The following is a 22,309-nucleotide window of genomic DNA, read 5'->3' on the forward strand; positions in this document are numbered from 1 at the left end:
GTCTGCCATCCCTGGGCCAACAGACATCATTCTGCATCTGCAAGGATGGGTAAAAGTGCATTCAAACTTGTCATGTTTCACATTTCATCACCGTCATCTTCCTCCAGTGATTTGACATGAGAGGAATACCCTTTGGAATTTCTGTGTCCAGGATTTTGATTTTAGTTGTGACCTTGCAGCTCCATGTCTGGAAAAAAGAAACTCCAAAGTGAACAAATGGCCAAAAAAGAAACAAGCTGAAAAATTCAGCTCCCAAAAATCCAAAGATAAACTTTATACACGCTCCTAACATTAAACCATTAAAGAGAAACTTTATACACGCTCCTAACATTAAACCATTAAAGAGAAACTTTATACACGCTCCTAACATGAAAACAGCTGTTTCCCATTCAGACACAGCCTTGCAGTCAGATTGGGACATGGTCTGACCCTGACTAGCCTTTACATGCAGGCAGTCTAAACACACTGCATATTCCCTGCGAGGAACCCAGAATCACGCCAGCGCTAATTTCTACCACGTTGCCATTTAGAGTCATATTCAAAATGAAGCTCCCGAGTTTGCAGGGGAACAGCTTAGATCAATTGAAAACCTGCCACATTTGGTGATGGCAACTCTTTCCCAGGTTTCCTGGGCCCTGGTTTCATTCAGGTATCACCAGCAACTGCAAGCAGGAACCTAGTGTGAGATTTGCAGATATATAGATTGTAATTTCTAAATATCATAGTTTAATTAGCTTAACTAATTTACTGGCAGGCTTAAAGATGCCCTTCAAATAGGAAAACCCACCAGCAGAGGCATCTGCATCCTGAAACCATGGTGTTAGCTCCATATCACTCCACAGGTCTAGATTGGCAAACCATCTCTTTGAAGTGAGTCAAATCTCTCAGATTTTTCCCTTTCTTTGTCCCATCACCAATCAGCACTCCATTTAATCACTGAGATTGAACAAAATTCCAGATCTCACACAAGGTGATGATGTGTTGGAATAATATAATTTTCAGGCCAATTCTGTGTCAGTCATAGGGTATTAAACTGCATGCAGAAACAGAAATTCCGATACTGTGCTATGTAGCAGACATCTGTTTCCTCTTGCTGTTTTAACTGTGTGTGTCATTACTCATTACACTTTGTACTTGTACTTGCAGTTAATTAGAATAAGAAAGAACTTACATTGAATTATTTAGAATGTACAGCAGAGAAACAGGACATCTGACTCAACTATTCCATGCTGGTGTTTCTGCTTCACATGAGCCCCCTCCCACCCTTCTTCTCTCACCCTCCTTTTATGTATCCAGGCTGTGATGGCTATGGAGCAGACTGGTTTCATCAAGAAACAGTTAAACTTTATTACAGAGACATTTTCAGTGCTTGCATGCTCAACCAGATCTCTCATCGGAAAAGCCCTACCCCGCGGATTGCCCGAGCTAAGAGCTCACTGGTGGAAGCCCCTGCAGTACATCACATGACCGGTGATTGACAGGAGGGAGTGACTATACATCCATTTACCACAGTTCCTCCCCCTTTAGTTTTTTTTACAATTACTCTTTACGGAAAAGCATTTAAACAATCCAACAAACATATATACAATTTCAGTTGATTATTAAGTCTCTGAGGTGCTCTTTTATGGCTAGACTGGTATGGTTCTACTGCTGATGGTTCCTCAACAGGATCGACAGGATCTGGAGCTACACTATGAGACACATCATTGGAACTAGGCACTTCAGGAGGCAACTCTTCTTAATCACCTGGTTGTCTGTTCTAGGTCGATCACACACCTCAGAAATCAGTGATTCAATGTTAATCACAGGTTGATCAGTTAATTGTTGGGAAGTGTCTCTGGCACGGATGTGATTTATGTGCTTACAGGCGATTCTATCTTCCACTTGCACTTGGAAAGATAATGGACCAGTCTCTGAAACAATGGCTCCTGGAGCCCAATAGGGCCCACTGCTGAAATTTCACACATATACCGTATCACCTACACTGTGCGAGTTTTACTGAGTATGTCATGGTTAAATTTCTGATTACTCTGGATCTGCACTACCTTCCCCTCTAAATTTGGAAACACCAAGTGTAAACGTGTACGCAGATGACGTTTCATTAATAACTCTAATGGTGTTGAACCTGTAGTCGAATGTTGCGTCGTACGATAACTGAAGAGAAACCAGGAAAGTCGAGATACCAGAGTACCTTACGATAATCTTTTCATACCAGACTTTTTACTTTTACTTTTTACTTTTTCCAGAAGTTTGTACTGCCCTCTCAGCTAGATGATTCGGTGAGGGATGCCAAGAGGCTGTTTTAATATGTCAGATTCCATTCAGATCCATAAATTTCTGAAAATTGGTGCTGGTAAAGGATGTACAATTATCAGAAATGACAATTTCGGGTAGGCGATGAACGTTGAAACAGCGATGTAGCTTCTTGATAGTTGCTTTCAACATTAGTGATTTCACTTCCATTTTGAATGTGCACCTATAATTAACAAGAACATGGTACCTAAGAATGGTCCTACATAATTAATGTTAGTCTAACCCAGAGTCGACCAGAACACTCCCACAGATGCAATGGAGCTGAAACAGGTAACTTCTGTTGTTGCTGACAGTGGATACAGTGCTTGACCATGCTTTCAATGTCACTGTCAATGCCTGGGCACCAGATTTCATCTTCGATATGCCTGGATGTGCACTGTGAAGCCCTGTCAAGAGTGGCTCTCCTCCCTGCGAAGGGACAATTCTTGATCCCCACAACTAGATTCTAGCTTGACAGCTTAATTCTGTGTTTCTGACATGTCTCAAATCTTCAGATACAGGCGAATTTGACCATCCTTGCAAAACAAAGTCCCTGACTTTCGACAATATTGGATCACTGTTCATCAAATTTCTAATTTGTTTTGCAAACATTGACAAAGAATCTAAGAAATTCAATAACAGCATTAATTCTTGTGGAATGGGAGTGTTTACAATATTATCTGGAAACGGGAGATGACTGAATGCATCTGCAATGTGTAAGCCAGGGTGGTACATAAACGTATACTCATATGCAGATAATGTCAGAGCCCAGCGTTGTATTCTTGCTGATGCTATTCATGGAATAGCCTTGTCCTCACTGAATAAACCCATTAATGGTTTACGGTCTGACACAATAGTAAAATGTCATCCATGTATGTACTGGTGAAACTTTTTTACACCAAAAACTATTGATAATCTTTCTTTTCTCACTGAGAATAGCCCTTTTCGACTTGAAAAAAGGTTCTCGAGACATAGCCAATGGGCCTTTCTGATCCCATTTCTATTCTGTGTGATAAAACGGCTCCTACATCATAAGGAGAGGCATTACATGTTAATATCAACTCTTTCGATGGGTCGTAGTGGACCAATAAAAACAATGAATGCAGCAATTTCTCTGCTTTCGCCAAGGCTTCTTCCTGTTGTGACCACCATGACCAACGGTGGCTGCTTTTTAGCAGCGAGTCTAATGGTGCCAAAACAGTTAACAGGTTTGGTAAGAAACAGCTATAGTAGTTGATCATACCCAGGAAGGACTTGCATTCTGGATGGGTGGTGAGGGTGCATCTTTTAATGCCTGAACTTTACCTTCCACCAGATGCAGACCCCTGGCGTCCACTCTGTGACTCAGGTAAGTAACCTCTGGCGCTTGAAATGAGCATTTTTCCCTCTTTAACCTTACGCGGGCTTCCATGAGCCTTCTCCGCACCTCCTCCAAGTTGGCCAAGTATTCAGTCTTGGTTGACCCAGTGATGAGAACATCATCCAAATACACTACCACTCGTGGGAGTCCTTGCAAAAGACTCTCCATTGTTCTCTAAAAAATAGCGCAAGTTGATGAGACTCCAAAGGGTAGGTGAGTGTACTGATATAGACCCTTGTGTGTGTTCATTGTTATGTATTCTTACAGTTCTAATTGTTGGTAGGCATGTCTCATATCCAATTTCATGCCTCCAGCCAGCTTGGCGCATAAGTTGTCTATCCTTGGGAATGGGGTACTTATCTAGTTTTGCTGCATTAACTACAGACAAGTTATAGTCCCCACAGATGTGTATGGTGTGGTCAGACTTAATCACTAGAACTATGGATGCAGGTCACTCTGAGAATTGGACAGGTTGGATACTGCCAGCTTTTCTAACCTGCACAGCTCTACATCCACCTTTTCTTTCAATGTATAAGGCACAGGCCTAGCCTTAAGGAAAGCTGGTGTCACCTGAGGATCAACATATACCTTGGCGTGTATACCTTTTAACTTCCCTAATTCATCCCGAAAAACCATGTTGTATTTCCTTAGGAGTTCTGGCATTCCACCTGATTTTAGGTGAAATATCACGGACCAGTCGAGTTTTATCTTCGGCATCCATTCCCGGCCTAAAAGACTGGGTCCCTCTCCTTTCACCATTATTACTGACAGTCGGGCTCTGTTGCTTGTAAGAGACTGGGACAGTGGCAGTGTCCTTTACTTGAACAGATTCTGCTGTGTAAGTTCTTAATTTAGTGGTTGCCTGCTCCAAGTTTATTGGCTGTCTTCCTTCATTAAGGTACCTAAAAACATGCTCTCCTACCACTGTAGTTGAAGCACCAGTATCCACTTCCATTGTCAGTGGCTTCTCATTCACTCATTCACCGTAATAGGCTCAGTCTTCACAGCAGTCACATTATATAAGGAGTAAACATCAGGAAGCAGCAGCTTCAGCCTTTGCTGTACCCGTTATGTCTATCATGCTTGTTTGCTGTTTTGAAGACTGCTTCAACTTTGTCTGGCATTGTCTAACCATGTGACCCTTCTTATGACAGTAATAACATTCTGTCTTTTTGAATTTACAGGTATCTGCTCTGTGGTCACCTCCACATCTATAGCAATTTTGTCTTGAAATTGATGATAAAGTGTCTCTGTTAGGCTCCTTAATGTTTCTCACAGTGGCCATTGAATCGTACTTTAATTCTGCAGGTCTGGTTTTCGTACCACACTCAGCGGCAGGTTCCTGCCGCACATGAAGGACGACATTATCCATGTGTTGTAGAGCCTGTGAGTCTCACGCAGCACTTTCCATGACGAGGGAAATTTCTAGAGCACGTTCAAAATCAATATCGACCTCGGCAAGTAATCGGCGCTGAATGTTGTCCTTGACTCCACATACCAATCAGCCCTGCAGCATATCGTTTAAAACGCCTCTGAAGTCGCAGTATTCTGTTAACTGCTTGAGGTTTGCTACATATTTTGTGATGGACTCTCCCGGGACTCGAACTCTTGAATTGAATTTAAAGTGCTACTTTATCATGGTTGGCTTCGGCTGGAGGTGTGTTTTCACTAGGGTCACTGACTCGCTGTATGATTTGGAGTTGAGTGCTCTTGGGGCAGTCAGACTATGACTCAAGTTGTATGTTTCACTGCCGCATACACTTAGGAGGATCGCTTTCAGTTTTTCTTCAGCAGTTATTTTATTTACTACAAAGTAAAATCTAAATGCACTCAACATACTGGCTCCAATCTTCAATATTAGCATCATATGGATCAATTCTTCCAAACAGCAGCATGACTGGTGAGTATTTTTTTAAAATTCAGTAACAGAGTGAGGTGCAGAGTTGCCAAATGTGATGACTCTTATGGAGTGGATGCGTTCATCAAGAAACAGTGAAACTTTATCACAGAGACATTTTCAGTGCCTGTACACTCGACCAGATCTCTCACCGGAAAAGCCCCACCCCACGGATTGCCTGCTCTAAGTGCTCACTGGTCGAAGCCCCTACAGTACATCACATGACCCATGATTGGTAGGAGGGAGTGACTATACATCCAGTTACCATACGTGCCATTTGCTTTAACTACTCTTTGTGGTAGTGAGTTCCAAATTCAGATCACACTCTGGGTAAGGAAGTTTCTCCTGAATTCCCTATTGGATGTACTTGTGACTACCTTATATTTATGGCTCTTAGTTTTGGTTTACCCCATTAGAAGAAACAGCTCCTCTATGGCTACCCTATCAAATCTCTTCATAATCTAAAGGACCTGTATATGAGGCTACCTCTCACATCTTTTCTGTCCAATCTTATATTTACATAACTCCTTTCATTACCTCAAGACATCCAAAAACTCTTTACAGCCAATGAATTACTTTTGATGTATATCCATGTAGGAATTCAGGAAAAACTTCATTACCCAGAGTGTGATCAGAATTTGGAAATTGCTACCACAAGGGGCAGTTGAGGTGAATGGTATGTGTGGTAACTGGATGTATTTGGTGGTGTAGGAAACAGGGCAACCAATTTGTACACAGTAAGATCCCACAAACAATCAGAAAAATTACTACATAATTTATTTTGTTGAAGTTGGTTGAGGGCTAATTATTGTCCAGAATAACTCCTCTGCTCTTCTTTGAAGCAGTGGCCCAAATCTTTGACCCCCAGATCAGGTGAGCAGAGACGAAGCATTTTCCAGCTCTCTGAACCTGGCCTTTAAAAGTGTCCGCCCGTGGGTTGGATTTTCAGTTGGCGGGGGCAAGTTGAAAAAGGAGTCAGGGTGGGCGACCCTGGAAGTGGAGATGGTTCAGAGGAGGGCAAGGCATGGGCCAGGCAATTCGGGCACAGAAAGAAAGCTTGGAGTGGTCAGTCCTGGTGAATGCAGCATGTCCAGAGCCTTGGAGGAGACATAGTGGAGTTGTCAGGTGAGTGTCAAAGCTGTAAATGTTGTCCAACTGTTATATAATCCTAGAACAAATGGCCCATCATGGCCTTTTGCAATGGGAAAATTGTCATTGAAGATTCCTCATGAAAAGTACTGAACTGAGTGGATTCCCAGGACACAACCATTGAGATGGCATTGTGTTCCACCACAACTTGATGCAGATAATATACATTGATTTAGTAAGCTGGCTAGACTCAGTGGATGAATGATTGACATTGCCATTCTCATTATCCCACCCACTTGACCCGATTGCCACTCATCTCTCTGGATGTGGCCACACTGTGAACCCTTGACCAAGTCCCTCACATTTGCATGATGCAGTGGCATAACAGTCTGAATAAGATGGGGTAAGCCAGTAGAGCCCACAGTTGTCTTTGAGCACAGCATGTCACCTTGGAGTGGCAGCCGCAATATACATAGCACTAAGACTATGTGTAGAGCTCTTCTTTCAATCACACTGTTCAGAGTGTTCATAGATGAGATGATGCAAATGCTTAGTGCATGTTAGCACACAAAAGTGAAATATAGCAATATATCCTGAGTTGCTCATGACCCCTCTCGTCTTACACTTTCATGAATTAATTTATTAATTCATAGAATGTTGCACAGTTCAGCCACACCTGAAGCTGCCCCATGCTTTTCTGACCAGGACATGGAGGTGCAAAGGTGAAGGGGCATCATTTACCCAGCTGGCTGTTGAAAACCACTGGCCATGAGCCAGAGGGCATGGGTACAGATTGCAGTGGCAGTGAATACCACTGGCGAATTCAGAAGATCGTGGATTCAGTGCTGCAAAAAGCTCACGGCCTTTTGCATTCTGGCAAGGTGAATAGCTTGGCTCATTGAAACAGAGATCGAAGGGAATTAAGGATCATATCTGTCGCAGGTAAGGTGTGAGATTTGGCACATACAAGCCTCAATGCTGAAGCAGAGGAATGTTTAAGCAGCTCATTTAGCTGTGCACAAAATAGATGTGAATAGGCAGTATGGTTCACAGGCACATTGAAGAGCAATATCTGCATGCAGTTTACATTTTTATAATGTGAGGGTGATATAAACTCATCTTGTATTTTCAGAACAAAAGAGCAAAGAATGTGAGTGACATGGCCCGGACTGAGGGTGCGAGACCCTACCTGAGGCCCCTGCGCCCTATGGAGTAGGTGGCCATGGAGATCACCAGGCTGCCGGAGCTCCTGGCTGTTGGTGATGGTGAATCTCCTGTAGCAGGTGATAAAGGAGGTGTTGAGATTGCCTTGGCACATGATGGTAATGCTGGAGGTCATGATGTCAATTCACTCAGCACAATGGGACGTTGGCATGAGAGGGAGTGTAATGATGGGTTACAGTCATAAGGGCAGCTTCAGCATGGTTAAGGCAGTGCTGTGTATCAGAGCGTTTTCACTATGAGAAGATCTATACCTAAATACCTCACTTTGTGTCTCACACAGGTTCCAGCTCTGCTCCCTCATCACCCCCCACCACCTCCTCCACCCCCCCCCCCGGGTCCATATCATCCCTTGGGCATCAAAAGTAGAAAGAAGTCCAAGGACGCAGAATCACATCAGACTAGTCCACAACCTGCCAACACAGTTACAAGCATTTTGGAGGGATGTAGCGCACGTTTAGAGCTGGTGGCATAGGGTGAAAGTCACAGCACTGCAGTGCAAGAGGAGACATCAGAGCCAAAGATATCTGTGCACCGTTCCCCTCAGAGCAGAGTGGAAAGTCACGATGATGCACTGAAGGAGCCAAGGAACATGGAGCATTGAGAGTCAGCTTTTGGGGCACAGTATTTGTCCAATTAGGAGCAGATGTGAAACATCTGGTAGAGTTCGCTGACGCAGTGGGGGCTCTTATTGACTGCGAATGGAGGGGTCCATCACCATCATGAGCTCCACATTGTCCCAGAGGCTGAGTCGCATGAGTTCTGACCATGAGAGGTTGACCAGCCTTGTGGAGAGACACATGCAGCAACACTCGGAGTGGGTGCAAGAGCAGCATCTCAGCCAGGAAAGGATGCAAGCCTCCCTCAGTAGCCTGGATCAGTCCGCTCACAGTATGAGTGCTGATATCCATGGAATACATGAAGAGCTGCGTAGCCTTAACTGGTCACACTGTGGGCACAGTGGTTGCTCGATTGGATGACTGCTACGCAGCCAGCCCCATCAACCACATCTGAAGGGCAACCCAGGGCTGTGGTAGTAACTGAGGAGGGTAAAAGTGCCGAGAGTTCCTCAGCATCCTCATCCCCTGCCACCTCCCCAGCCCTTCTGCCAGAGCCTTCACCTGTTCCATATCTACCAGTGACCATGGCTGCCCAGGCACAGATCCAGTGGCCGCAGTCTGCGGAAAGTCCCCAGCACGTGCCTGCATGACAGGACAGATCGCCACGCTACTCATTGTCCTTCAGACAGATCAGTGAGTAGCCTGCTTTTACCTCCCCTGAGGCAACGTGGGGGGCACTTCGTAGAAGGGAGGAAGAGGGAAAATGGAGAACTATAGACCTGTTAGTCTGATGTCAGTAGTAGAGAAAATGTTAGAATCTATTATAAAGGATGCGATAACTGGACATTTAGAAAAGAATGGTAAAATTGGGCAGAGTCAACATGGATTTATGAAAGGGAAATCAGGTTTGAGAAATTTGGAATTTTTTGAGGATGTTACTTGTAGAATTGATAAAGACCAGTGAATGTGGTGTATCTGGATTTTCAGAGGCTTTAAATAAGGTTCCACATAGGAGATTAGTAAATAAAATGGGATTGGGGGAATATACTAGTATGGATTGAGAATTGGTTAACAGACAGAAAGCAGAGAGTAGGAATAAACGGGTCATTCTCAGGATGGCAGGCTGTTCCCAGTCGGATACCACAAGGATCAGCGCTGGGTCCACAGCTGTTCACAATCGAGATAAATGATTTGGATGTGGGGACCAATTGCAAGTTAGCATGCAGGTGCAGCAAGCAATTAGGAAGGCGAATGGTATGTGGGCATTCATCACAAGGGGATTCGAGTGCAGGGGTAAAGATGTCTTGCTGCAGTTGCATAGAGCTTTGGTGAGACCTCACCTGGAGTATTGTGTACAGTTTTGGTCTCCTTATCTAAGGAAGGATATACTTACCATAGAGGAAGTACAACAGAGGTTCACCAATCTCTGAGAAGGCAGGATTGTCGTATGAGGAGGAATGAGGAAACTGGGTCTGTATTTTCTAGAGTTTTGAAGAATGAGGAATAACCTCATGAAACTGACAACATTTTTACAGGGCATGACAGTGTGGATGTAGATGAGATGTTTCCCCTGGCTGGTAAGTCTAAAACCAGGGAACATAATCTCAGGATAAGGGGTAGGCCATTTGAAACTGAGATGAGGAGGAATTTCTTCACTCAGAGGGTAGTGAATCTTTGGAATTCTCTACCCCAAAGGACTGTGGAAGCTCAGTCATTGAGTATGTTCAAAACATGAATCGATAGATTGCTGGAGACTAATGACATCAAGGAATAGCGTGGGAAAGTGGTGTTAGGGTGGATAAGTAGCCATGGTCTCATTGAATGGGGGAGCTGGCTCAATGGGCTGAATGGCCTACTTCTGTTCCTATGTTCCTAGGTGTGCAAGTGCAGGACATTGTCTTGCCTACAGCACTAATGGGTTTACTGTGGTCACGGTATTCATATTGGGCTGTAACTTCTGAGATCCCCAGCATCAGATTTGAGGGGGTACCCCAAGGATGCACTGGGGAATCCCTCTCGGAAATTCCCAGGTGAGGGTTTGCATGGTAATTGCCCAAAAATGCACCTTTCCTCTGGACAATTGCGCTGCGCTGGGAACCATCTGAAAATGCGGCTTAAATCGCAAACTTTGGATGGTTCCGCCAGGGTTATACCAATAGTTACCAGGAAAAAGTTAGAAGAATTAAAACCTCTTCTAACTTCTGTGTACTTATTGTACAGACACAGGTCGCCCCACCATGAGACTGCCCCCACTGCTGCCCCCCTCCCCGACCTGCCCAACCCCAGCTCCCCAACCCCTGACCTCCGATCCCCCACCCCCTGAACTCTGATTCCCCACCCCCTGACCTCTGAAACCTCAACCCCTGAACTCTGATTCCCCACCCCCTGACCTCCAAAACCTCAACCTGAACTCAGACCCTCCCCCCTGCCCAGGATCCCCCTCAGGAATTTAGACCCCACCCCCACCCCTGGACCTCCAACCCAGCCTCCCCCGAGACCTCCAACTCTCCCCACCAAACCTTCTGGCCCCCCACCCCCCCACCCCCCCACCCCCCGACCCACCCCTGAATGTCCAATCTCCCACCCCCTGACCGACATCCAATCCCCCATCCACTAACCTCCAACAACTCCAGCCCCCAACCCCCAACCTCGGACTCCCTCCCCAAAACAACCCCCCCAGACCTCGGACACCCTTACCACACCCCTGGACTCCCAACCCAGCCATCCCCAGATCACTGACTCCCCCCACCCCCACCCCAAAATGCCACTTCCTCCCCGGACCTCAGACTTTCCCCATGTCCCCTGACCTCTGACCCCCTCCCAGACCTCCGAATCTCCCCGATTCCCCCAACTGACTTCTGTCCGGCCCACCAACCCCCGTGCCCCCCGCCCCCTCCCCCACCCCCACTCCCCACAGATTTCTAACCCCCCCCACCACCGGACCTCTGACCGAACCCCACCCCACCCTCACCTCCACCCCCACCACTCCAGACCCTCCAACCCCCCCAAATCCACTAATGTCCACTTAGCATGGACACTTACCTTCCCCCTGGCCTGTCAATTTCCCTGGCCCTTTAAACTTACCTGCTTTACGGCAGCTGGTGCTTTAAAAAAGGGGGCTTGGCCTTCTTGAATATGCTGGAGCTGCACTTCACTGGGGTCTATGAGGAGTCTTTTGATGCAGACCCCCAAGCAGCTCCAGTGAACGGAAGTGTCAGCGTAATTTTCAAGACCAGGTAAATGTGCATTTATTTTTTCTAATTCCTGCCAGCCAGCACTTTCCAAAGCTAGTCGGAAGTTATGGCCCAATGTATATAGCTCATGGCTCAGTATGTGCGTGTATACTAAAGAGTTCAAAAGGAATTATAAAAATGTGAGACAAAAACAGAATTACCTGGAAAAACTCAGCAGGTCTGGCAGCATCGGCAGAGAAGAAAAGAGTTGACGTTTCGAGTCCTCATGACCCTTCAACAGAACTTGAGTTCGAGTCCAAGAAAGAGTTGAAATATAAGCTGGTTTAAGGTGTGTGGGGGGGGGCGGAGAGATAGAGAGACAGAGAGGTGGGGGGGGTGGGTGTGGTTGTAGGGACAAACAAGCAGTGATAGAAGCAGATCATCAAAAGATGTCAACAACAATAGAACAAAAGAACACAGAGGTGTTAAAGTTGGTGATATTATCTAAACGAATGTGCTAATTAAGAATGGATGGTAGGGCACTCAAGGTATAGCTCTAGTGGGGTTGGGGAGAGCATAAAAGATTTTAAAATATTTAAAAATAATGGAAATAGGTGGGAAAAGAAAAATCTATATAATTTATTGGAAAAAAAGGAAGGGGGAAACAGAAAGGGGGTGGGGATGGGGGAGGGAGCTCAAGACCTAAAGTTGTTGAATTCAATATTCAGTCCGGATGGCTGTAAAGTGCCTAGTCGGAAGATGAGGTGTTGTTCCTCCAGTTTGCGTTGGGCTTCACTGGAACAATGCAGCAGGCCAAGGACAGACATGTGGGCAAGAGAGCAGGGTGGAGTGTTAAAATGGCAAGTGACAGGGAGGTTTGGGTCATTCTTGCGGACAGACCGCAGGTGTTCTGCAAAGCGGTCGCCCAGTTTATGTTTGGTCTCTCCAATGTAGAGGAGACCACATTGGGAGCAACGAATGCAGTAGACTAAGTTGGGGGAAATGCAAGTGAAATGCTGCTTCACTTGAAAGGAGTGTTTGGGCCCTTGGACGGTGAGGAGAGAGGAAGTGAAGGGGCAGGTGTTGCATCTTTTGCGTGGGCACGGGGTGGTGCCATAGGAGGGGGTTGAGGAGTAGGGGGTGATGGAGGAGTGGACCAGGGTGTCCCGGAGGGAGCGATCCCTACGGAATGCCGATAGGGGGGTGAAGGGAAGATGTGTTTGGTGGTGGCATCATGCTGGAGTTGGCAGAAATGGCGGAGGATGATCCTTTGAATGCGGAGGCTGGTGGGGTGATAAGTGAGGACAAGGGGGACCCTATCATGTTTCTGGGAGGGAGGAGAAGGCATGACGGCGGATGCGCGGGAAATGGGCCGGACACGGTTGAGGGCCCTGTCAACGACCGTGGGTGGAAAACCTCGGTTAAGGAAGAAGGAGGACATGTCAGAGGAACTGTTTTTGAAGGTAGCATCATCGGAACAGATGCGACGGAGGCGAAGGAACTGAGAGAATGGGATGGAGTCCTTACAGGAAGCTGGGTGTGAGGAGCTGTAGTCGAGGTAGCTGTGGGAGTCGGTGGGGTTGTAATGGATATTGGTGGACAGTCTATCACCAGAGATTGAGACAGAGAGGTCAAGGAAGGGAAGGGAAGTGTCAGAGATGGACCACGTGAAAATGATGGAGGGGTGGAGATTGGAAGCAAATTAATAAATTTTTCCAAGTCCCAACGAGAGCATGAAGCAGCACCGAAGTAATCATCGATGTACCGGAGAAAGAGTTGTGGAAGGGGGCCGGAGTAGGACTGGAACAAGGAATGTTCCACATACCCCATAAAGAGATAGGCATAGCTGGGGCCCATGCGGGTACCCATAGCCACAGGGCCCTCAACCGTGTCCGGCCCATCTCCCGCGCATCCGCCGTCATGCCTTCTCCTCCCTCCCAGAAACATGATAGGGTCCCCCTTGTCCTCACATATCACCCCACCAGCCTCCGCATTCAAAGGATCATCCTCCGCCATTTCCGCCAACTCCAGCATGATGCCACCACCAAACACATCTTCCCTTCACCCCCCCTATCGGCATTCCGTAGGGATCGCTCCCTCCGGGACACCCTGGTCCACTCCAACATCACCCCCTACTCCTCAACCCCCACCTATGGCACCACCCCATGCCCACGCAAAAGATGCAACACCTGCCCCTTCACTTCCTCTCTCCTCACCATCCAAGGGCCCAAACAGTCCTTCCAAGTGAAGCAAAATTTCACTTGCATTTCTCCCAACTTAGTCTACTGCATTCGTTGCTCCCCATGTGGTCTCCTCTATATTGGAGAGACCAAACGTAAACTGGGCGACCGCTTTGCAGAACACCTGAGTTCTGTCCGCAAGAATGACCCAAACCTCCCTGTCGCTTGCCATTTTAACACTCCACCCTGCTCTCTTGCCCACATGTCTGTCCTTGGCTTGCTGCATTATTCCAGTGAAGCCCAACGCAAACTGGAGGAACAACACCTCATCTTCCGACTAGGCACTTTACAGCCTTCCGGACTGAATATTGAATTCAACAACTTTAGGTCTTGAGCTCCCTCCCCCATCCCCTCCCCCTTTCTGTTTCCCCCTTCCTTTTTTTTCCAATAAATTATATAGATTTTTCTTTTCCCACCTATTTCCATTATTTTTAAATATTTTAAAATCTTTTATGCTCTCCCCACCCCCACTAGAGCTATACCTTGAGTGCCCTACCATCCAATCTTAATTAGCACATTCGTTTAGATAATATCACCAACTTTAACACCTATGTGTTCTTTTGTTCTATTGTTGTTGACATCTTTTGATGATCTGCTTCTATCACTGCTTGTTGGTCCCTATAACCACACCCCCCCTCCACTTCTCTCTCTCTCTCTCCCTCCTCCCCTCCCACACACCTTAAACCAGCTTATATTTCAACTCTTTCTTGGACTCGAACTCAAGTTCTGTCGAAGTGTCATGAGGACTTGAAACGTCAACTCTTTTCTTCTCCGCTGATGCTGCCAGACCTGCTGAGTTTTTCCAGGTAATTCTGCTTTTGATTTGGATTTCCAGCATCCGCAGTTTTTTTGTTTTTAAAAATGTGAGGTTGCTTCTTACCAGTAACATTGAGTGTGACATGCTGAGGTGCATCTCAACTCGTCTTCACCAGGAGTGATGATGTGCTGAGGTAGAGGAGAGCTTCTTCCTTTTCTGTTTTACCACAGAAGAGTCCGGAGGTCAAATGCTCAGATATTCAGATGCTCCTTGTATCTTGTTTTCATCTAAGCGTGACTTTAAGGGAGGCTGAATGATGCCACTCCATGACCAGGTGGTGGTCAGCAAGTGCACCTGAAACATGAATGCTGGGTACACTGTAGTGATTGTACTTTGGCCATGGTGTTGACAGGCCATGTATTGTCCAATAAAGATAGATTGCCTGCTGTCGCCATGGCAGTGGCTGCATTGTTACTTCCGGTGACACAGGATGTGGTTTGTGTGGTTTGCAGAGGTATAGGTAAGGCAGGACTGAGGCGTGTGGCTCCCAGTTCATACCCCGGATCATTGGCCGGAATGGATGTAGCTCAAGTTATTTCAATGAACTGTCACAGCACAGTTGTCTAATCATCATGCGCGAGATGCCATATCTGCACGAATGATGCAACATACACTCGTAACAGCTCCATTTGTGTCATTATCTCCATTGGGACCATGGCTTGATGATGGTCCATTTGGAGGCATGGGTGCCTCATTCACGGTCAATGGCATTCACGTGAGGGACCAGGATGAAAGGGACTTATTACCAATTGTGTTTGAAAGATGTTGACAACCATGTTTATTATGGACAGGGTGGCTGCAGTTTGAATGTGAGGAATCTAACTGAATGATATAGCTTCACTTGCTTGTTAAGGACAGGCGGTCCCTTGAGAGACTGTGGTGTCAAGGTACGAGAACCTTTATGTGGAGTTTGTCACCAGGGGCTGTCTAATGGCAATTTTATTTTGAAGAAGCTTATGAAAATCTATTCTGGGCAAGGACCCATCTGGTAAAGACCCCCTCCTGCACAGTATTAGCTCTGGATGCAAGCCCTTGCCTTCCTGGTGCTCTACCATTGGTGGGGCCATCATCCTCCTCTATTTTGGAATAGCTTGAATGTAGATGGGCTTCCTCATCCTCCTCCTCTTCCTCATATTCTTCCTCCTCAGAGGTTGGGGCTCTGCCCATGGCCTCATCATTATCTAGTTGGAGGCCCCACTGCAGCACAGTATTGCAGCTCACAACAGCTAATCTTGAAACTCTTGCTCGGACATATTGGAGGGTGATTGGGGCATCTGAATCTCATCTTTAAAATGCCAATAGCCTGCTTGATGGCACTCCTGGTTGCAACATGGCTGCTGTCATGGTTTTGTGCAGCCTGGGATTGGGGTCTAAAGGGGTCATTAGCAACGTCCTCCATGTGCAAACCCCTGATCTGCATGGGTGGATGAAATAGATTGGGGAATTGCGAATTCCCTAGTACCCAGAATGAAAAAGCAGTAAAAACTGGAAACTGAGATTACTGGTCTGAACTGGTCTTGTATACTTTAAAATGGAACACCAGTAAAAACTGGGAAATAAGAGTACAGGTCCAAACTGTTTTTTCTCTGAAGGAGCTGTGGCAGCTTCCCGGGAGCCTTATACACACTTGAAGAAAGACCTTACTATGGCCACAAACCACCTCGACATTGATGGAGTAAAAAGGCTTGCAGTTCATGAAGGTGTCCACATTGAGTTCAGGCCTTTATTGCAACATGAGTGCTTAGCACTTGAGGGAAGCCTCCAATTTGCATAAAGGGTGTGGCCCTCTGAGTCTGGGACTCAAGGTTCATGGGGAAACTAATATACATCTCCACATGAGCAAACAAGGCATTAGTCACTTGCTGTGGAATTGAATATAAAAGTAGGGAGGTTATGCTTCAGTTATACAGACCACTAGTGAGACCATATCTGGAATACTGCATACAGAATTGCACTCCTTATTTAAGAAAGGATGTAAATGCATTGGAAACAGTTCAGAGAAGTTTTACCAGGCTATTCATTTTTTAATCCCCACCTTCTATCCTATTTTCAATACTTTTCCCACCACCATCCCCTCCCCCCACCCCACTCCTACTCGGGCCATCTGTCACTTGTTAATGTTGTTCTTCCCAGAGTGCTTACCCTTGTCCTGCTATTACCACATTCTGCTTTCTGACCTTAATGCCACCATCAGCACCTCCTTTAGCCAGCACCACCACCATTAACACCCTTTGTCCTTTTGTTCGTGACATCTCTGGCAATCTCTCCTTTGCCCCCAGCTATCCAGCTTCACCTGCTCCACCCCACTTATTCAGTATAAGTTTCATCACATTTTTACTTCTCTTTATCTCTGAAGAAGAGTCATACGGACTCAAAACGTTATTTTTTTTTTTCTCTCCACAGATGCTGTTAAATCTGCTGAGTTTTTGCAGCATTTTCTGTTTTACCGGACTAATACCTGGAATGGGCAGGTTGTCTTGTGAGGAAGGTTGGACAGACTGGGCCTGTATCCGCTGGAGTTTAGAAGTAAAAGAGGTGACTTGATTGGAATAGATAAGATCCTGAAGTCTCTTGACAGGGTGGATATGGAGAGAATGTTTCCTCTTGGGGGAGAATCTAGAACTAGAATTATTTGTTTAAAAATAAGAGGTCACCATTGAAGACAGAGATGAGGAGAAACTTTTTCTCTTAGAAGGTTGTGAGTCTTTGCAACTCTCTTCCTCAAAAGGCAGTGGAAGCAGAGCCTTTGAATATTTTTAAGGCAGAGATAGATAGACCCTTGATTAACAAGGGAGTGAAAGGTTATCAGGGGATGGGCGGGAATATGGAGTTATGGTTACAATCAGATCAGCCATGACTTATTGAATGGTGGAGCGGGCTCGAAGGGCTGAGTGGCCTACTCCTGCTCCTAGTATGTATGTTCGAATGTTGGTATCTGTGTGCTGCTGACTGGGAAATACCAGCTGGTTTCCTGCTGAGACCTGGAAAAAGCCTGAGGCCTTGAAGTTCAGTGTGACAGTTACCTTCCTAGGCACTGGCAGAGCATGGGGGGTGGGGTGGGGTGGGGGTGTGGGGGGCAAGGTGGATTGTGGCTCCAGATTCTGTCTCCCATGGGACAAACGTCTGTCACAATGTCACGGCTCAATCTGCTTCTCTGGCATTGGTTTTCCACCATGTTGAGGTCTGATGTCCTTGGTCTGTACACCCTTCCCACAGGGAAGACCCTCCTTGTCCACCCTCTCCTCATCCTCCTTCCTGGTGCTTGTGCCTCTGTCTTCTCTTCCTCCTGACCTTTGGTCTTCCCTCCCTGAGCTCTGGGTACTCAAGTTGACTAGCTTCTACTGCCTCTATGTGAGAGGGTGCCATTGCAATTCTTTATGTTCCCCCGGGTGAGGCGCTATCCGTACTTTTCAAGCACTGGTTTCTTCCTTGCCCCTGGGTGCATACCCAGTGGGGACAATGAGTAACTACCCTGGAAGATCAGCAGCCCCAACCTCCCACTTTCTTGGGTCACGAGAGGGCAGTGGGAGTTTAGTTCCTGGCACTTCTGGGGCACTAAGTGAAAACTTCAACATAACTTTACAGGGTACCTCACCTCTCCAAGGAGTTACCCTGGCACTCCAAAGCAAACACGCAGAAATCAGATATCCTCTGAGCTGGCCTGCTCTGCACACTCTGAGATTCATGCGGCTGGGGTACAAAAATCAGAAGTCAGTGGAGGCAGATGGGGATTTAAATTGCCAGATGTATCCTCGGATTGCGTATGCACAGACCCCAGCCCAGCTCCAGTCCCAGCCCCTGAGGATGGGAAATGTTGGGAGTGGCACGTTTGGCCATTTCCAGGATTTTTACCATGGCGGAGAGCTTCTCTGTCGTGGCAAAAACCAGGGTCAACGTCTTGACATCTTTTAAGTACAGCTGAGAGGATGTCGGCTTTAGCAGCTCAGCTGAAAGATTACAGGATAATTTTATGTGCTGATAGGAAGTTTTGCCCACATGAGGATACATCAGGGACTCTGGTGTAAACATCTCTGCCTTTCAAAACTGGGCTTCCTTAAGGAGCTGCAGGTCATCATCGGCAGCAGAGTTATATTCCAGCACAATTTGTGTAACCTCATGGCCTGGCATAACCCTCACTACTCTACTATTACCATCAGACCAGGCAAGCAACTCGGGTTCATTGAGTGTACAAGAATATGCCAGGCAGCAACTGAAAATGAGGTGCAAACTTCTTAGTGAAGCTACAACACAGGATTGCATGCATATCACTGCAGTAACACAGCTCGCAGAATCATGTGGATTCAGGCAACTAAAAGATGATTGCATTAAAGATAGAATTGTCTTAGGCATAGGAGACCCTGCAGTGACAGTAAGTCTACTGAGAGAGGAGAAACTTACTCTCGAAAGCGATAGGCATGTACAGAAACCCGGAGGTTGTAGAATATTAGCTGGAGCACACGTATGGCTGAACAGATCAGGAGATACATTACGCTGAGAGACATTCCTGGCCATAAGAAAAGAACAATCACAGACAAAGGGCAGGTGCAAATACTGCGGAGGACATCAGACAAAGGAAAAGAAAGTTTTCCCAGCATGAGGAAAGCAGTGTTTTAATTGCAAGAAGCTGAATCATTTCTTACACAAGTGTGTGGCTAGAAAGAAACAAAACAAGCCCATATGGATGGCCACTGGAGAGATATCAGCTGAAGAGTCTGATGAAGCACTATACAACAATTAGTCTGACAGCCCAATGCAACGGCAAGAAGGAAGATCTGGAGTTCCAGATCATAGACGGTACTCAAAAGTCATTCATCTCAGGCAGAACAAGTCTAAAGCTTGGATTGGTAACCCTGAACATGCCAACAGAGATTTATGTGTTGCAGCACAAAACCATTGACTGCCGAACAGATCCTAGACGAGTACAAAGATGTGTTTACAGCGTTGGGATATGTACCAGGAGAAATCATCTCGAATTAGATGAGAGTGTAAGACTGATTCAGCATCTGCTGAGAAGAGTTCCAGCTGCCCTCAATTCCAGCTTTTTTTGTTTTTTACAAGATAGAAGAGCTGGAAAAGAAGGGAGTAATCAAGAAAGTGATAACTCCTACAGACTGGATAAGCAGCGTGGCAGCAGTGAAACAACCTGGGAAGCTGTGAGCAGGCTTAGACCCAAAGGATCTAAATAAAGCACTGAAGAGATCTCACTGCCCCATGCCAACCATCGAAGGAATTTTGTCACAACTTGCCAAGGCAAAGCTCTTTACTACCCTAGATGTGAAGGATGGTCACTGGCAAGTGAAACTGGATGAAAGCAGCAGCTTTCTAACCACATTCTGGATGCCGTTTGGGAGATGGTTGTGCATTTCCACAGCTCCAGCAGAGTATCAACGCAGACAGCATGAGGTATTCAGTGATCTTCCCAGAGTGGAAGCCATAGTGGATGATCTACAGGCTGTGGATGTGGAGACACAGTGTAAGGAGCCATAATGGACCATGATTAGAATTTAATATGACTGCTGGAGAGAGCTCAGCAGATGAAGATTAACAAGAAAAATTTGCAACTGAAGATGCCCAAAGTCATGTACAGAGGTCATGTACTGACAGCAAAAGGTCTTCACCTGGATCCTGACAAGGTGAGAGCTGTAGCAGCAATGCAGCAAACAACAGATATGAAAGCAGTGCAACGTTTTGTTGGATTCATGAACTATTTAGAAAAATTTTGCCTAATATACCATCAGAATGTGAACCATTATGCAAGCTCACTGCCAAGGCTGTGCAGTGGTATTAGGGCACAGAAGAAGCAGCGTTCACTGAAATCAAACAATTAGTGACAACAATGCCAGGGCTGAGGTATTATGATGTCAATGATGAAGCCACCTTGCAGTGTGACACCAGTGAGACTGGTCTCAGAGCAACCCAAGTGCAGCAGGACAACCAGTCACATTTGCACCCAGGGTGCTAACACAAAGGGAACAATGCTACCCTCAGATCGAGAGAGAGTGCCTGGATATTCTTTTTGCTTGCGAGCATTCTCATCAATACCTCCTTGGGAGAGACAAAAGTAACAGTGGAATCTGACCACAAGCCACTTCAAAGCATTTTTCTCAAACCGCTATTATTGCTCCAAAGCGTCTGCAAAGAATGTTGCTTAATTTCCAGAGATATTATCTGGGCATGATATACAACCAAGGGAAATGGATGTACATCGCAGACATGCTGTCGAGAGCAGCTCTCCCCATGAAGATAGTTCAGGATGCTACAACAGAATGTGAAATCTTCCAAATTCAACATGAAGCAGCAACTCGACGTGCTCTGGAAGTTACCAACCCAGCAGAGAGATTGAATCTGACAGACAAGCGCTTGCTCAAATCAAATGAACTACCCAACAAGTGCTGCAAGAAGTAAGGATGAAAGGTTGACCTGAGAATATCAAGGACACACGTGTGGTCACAAGAGCATATTGGGCATACCAGGATAAAGTGACAGCCCAAGTTGGCATCTTGTACAAATGAAATGCAGTCATTATCCCTCAGGACATGAGAAAAGAGATGCTGAAGCACATCCATGCAAGCCATCAAGGAATTGAATCGAGCCTGAGAAAAGCAAGAGAAGAGCTCTACTGGCCAAACATGAACAATGAAATGAAAGTAATTAAAGACATCAGCCAGTGCGGTGCTTGAAATGAGTACCAAGTTAAACAAGCCAGAGAGCCATTGATGGCGCATGACATCCCAGACAGACCACGGATGAAGCTGGGAGTGGACCTCTTCAATATAGCAGGAACTGATTATATTGTCACTGCAGACTACCATTCTGACGACTGGGAGGTAGACCAGCTGACCTTAATGATGACACGAGAGATAGTAGAATGCTTGAAAACACACTTCAGTCATTATGGCACTGCAGATATTATGATGCATGACAATGGCCCTCAGTTCAAAGCATCTTTCTCAAACCACTATTATTTGTTCCAAAGCGTCTGCAAAGAATGTTGCTCAATTTCCAGAGATATTATCTGGACGTGACATACAAGCAAGGGAAACAGATGTACATCGCAGACATGCTGTCGAGAACAGCTCTCCCATGAAAATAGTTCAGGAAGAATTCAGCTGCTTCACAAAGGATTGGGAAATTCAACTCTAAATGTCATCTCCGCACTATCTCCAGTCAGATGGAAAGACTGAGATGGTAGTGAAATCATCAAGAAATTGAGCAAATCTAGCCCCGGCACGCACAAGGCGATCCTCGAGTAGAGAAACACACTGCCGGAAAGCATGCCCGTCCAAAGGCGCATGTCACGCTGCACCCAAACGACTCTTCCAACAGCAAAAAAGCTACCAAAATCCAGAAGTAATGACAGGCGTAAGTGAAAAAGTCAAGGTGAAACAGCAGAAAGCCAAATTTTGTTTTGATAAAATTGCCAAACCATTGCCAGAGTTGAGGACTGGGGAGCCAGTCAGGGTATGAACCTTCAACACCCTCAACAGGAGTCTGTCCACATGGCAACTTGGGACATGCATAGAGCAATTGCCACCTCGATCATATGCAGTGGAAATGATTGACCAAAGATATGTCGCAACCATGGGTTTAAAACCTATGGTTCATGGCTGTTTCCCAGATGTGCCTGCCAAAGCAAGGAGAGATAGTGCATGGCAGGGGA

This window comes from Carcharodon carcharias, chromosome 26, assembly GCF_017639515.1.
Source record: "Carcharodon carcharias isolate sCarCar2 chromosome 26, sCarCar2.pri, whole genome shotgun sequence".
In the NCBI taxonomy this organism is placed as follows: domain Eukaryota; kingdom Metazoa; phylum Chordata; class Chondrichthyes; order Lamniformes; family Lamnidae; genus Carcharodon; species Carcharodon carcharias.